The sequence below is a fragment of the Mastomys coucha genome, unplaced genomic scaffold (assembly GCF_008632895.1).
Source record: "Mastomys coucha isolate ucsf_1 unplaced genomic scaffold, UCSF_Mcou_1 pScaffold19, whole genome shotgun sequence".
NCBI classification, from domain to species: Eukaryota; Metazoa; Chordata; class Mammalia; order Rodentia; family Muridae; genus Mastomys; species Mastomys coucha.
Window position 1 is genome coordinate 18,302,117 of NW_022196901.1, and position 2,442 is coordinate 18,304,558.

Here is a 2,442-nt window from a genome sequence, read left to right on the forward strand (position 1 = left end):
AACCAAAACCAAAAAAAAAAAAAAACCAAACAAACAACAAAAAAAGAACTCATGTTAGAGTCAGTCTGGGAAGCAAGATGGACAGCTTTCTAGCCTCTCCAAATAGAAGGCAATGCAGATGATATTGAGAGATGCAATCCAAGGGCCCACATAAATAAAGACTCTTTTTGGGCTCTGTAGTGTCATACTAGAAACCATAAGTGGTGTGTGGTGGTTTAAATATACTTGGCCTGTGAAAATAGCACTGCTAGGAGGTGTGGCCTGGTTGGAATAGGAGTGGCCTTGTTGAAGGAAGTGTGTCACTGGGTAGGTGCAGCTTGAGGACAGTGCTTCGAAGGCTCTCCCCAGTGCGGAAGGGGGTGTCTCCTACGGCTGCCTGTGGATCCGATGTAGAACACTCAGCTCCTTCTCCAGCACCATGTCTGCCCGCATGCTGCCATGCTTCCCACCATGATGACAATGAACAGAACCTCTGAAAACTTCAAGTCAGGCACAATTAAGTGTTGTCACAGCAATGAAACCCTAACAAGGCACAGTGTGAGGAGGGAGTTAACGAGGAGAGACTATGCTAAGACTTTGGACTCACATCTCTCCTTGGGTCCTCAACACTCCAAGTCCCATTGTTTTGGTAAGAGTTAGTTTCATCAGAATACATAATAGCATTGACAAATCTAGTAACAGGCTCCTCCAGCGTGAGTTTGGGAAAGGTAGGGTCTGCTCTAATGGAAGCACTGTTTTGGTTTGTTTTGCTTTCCATCTGTTGTTTGGGATCAGACTCAGCTCTCCCCATACAGGAGATGGGAATTCCACTGGGGGACTGGAAGGGGGGCGCTGTGATTGAGAGCACCTGTGGTTCTTACGGAGGATCTGGGTTTGGTTCCTAGCACACTCATGCTGGCCTGCAACATTGGTAACTCTCCTTCCAGTGTGTCTGATGTGCTCTTCTGGTCTCCACATGCACCAGGCACTTGTGTGATGTACAGATAGACATACAAGCAGAAGACTCATACACATGAAATCAAATAAACCTAAAATGAGAGAAAAAAAGAGTCGTCCTGAGCCACACCCCTACCTGGCTGTAACGGTGTTCACAACTGTGATGGTGGCCAAATCTTTTAAGTTCAGACTCTGGACTGGCTGGTTTTGTGTGTCAACTTGACACAGGCAGAAGTTATCACAGAGAAGGGAGCTTCAGTTGGGGAAGTGCCTCCATGAGACCCAGCTGTGGGGCATTTTCTCAATTAGTGATCAAGTGGGTAGAGCCCCTTGTGGGTGGTGCCATCCCTGGGCTGGAAGTCTTGGGTTCTATAAGAGAGCAGGCTGAGCAAGCCAGGGAAGCAAGCCAGTAAGGAACATCCCTCCGTGGCCTCTGCATCAGCTCCTGCTTCCTGACCTGCTTGAGTTCCTGTCCTGACTTGGTTTGGTGATGAACAGCCATGTAGAAGTAAGCCAAATAAACCCTTTCCTCCCCAACTTGCTTCTTGGTCATGATATTTGTGCAGGAATAGAAATCCTGACTAAGACAAATTGGTACCAGGAGTGGGGTATTCCTGTGACAACCTGACCATGTTTTGGGGAGGACTGTGGAAGGACTTTGGAACTTTGAGCCAGAAGAACCACTGGTTGTTAAGAACTCTGTGGAATGTTCTGTGGGAGCTTGGAAGACCATGTTGAGAACAGTGCAGAGATGGAGGCCTGGCTTATGAAATTTCAGAGGGAAGATTAAAGACTTATCAGAGCCATGTTGTTTTGATTGTGAAGATTCTGTAGTTCTGGTTAGCTGGAGCTGAAGTATCAGCTGTGATTAACAAGATACCAGAACTACTAAAGTGAAAACTTTGCATTACTGGGACTATTGATGCTGGTTAGCTGGAGCTAAGAAATTAGCAGTGATTAAGAAGAGACCAGCATCATTGAGGTGACATCTTCTGGGAAGTGTTTTCTGAGAGCACAAAGAGGCTATGTTCCAGACATAGCCAAGGTTGTACCTTGTGCTGCAGCAGGACTTGGTAACGTGTAAGAGTCACTCAGGTGGTACTGGTTTTGACAGCACGAAGGGGTCATGAAGAGCAGCTGAGGCTCGGCACAGTGAGAGGCCATGGAAGGCCATAAGTGAAGGTGCAGCCTCAGTTTGCAATTGATGGCCCAGGACTGAAGGTGTCATGCAAAGGAGTTGAGGCTTGGCACTGTGAAGACAGTCTATGAGAGGCTATTGGTAAAGCCTAGTTACAGCAGGGTTTTGGGAATGCCAGTACCATACAATGACCACCAAGGACAGCAGCAGCAGGGGAGTACAGGCATCTGGAGCCCAGAAGACAAAGTGTGTGCTACAAAGGGTAGAGCTGGAGAAGTGACCGGTTAAGCCCTTAGAGGGGCCCAGAAGATTGTGAGTTGGATCCCAGACATTGGTTTTGCTTTTGATTGTGACTGTGCCCTGATATT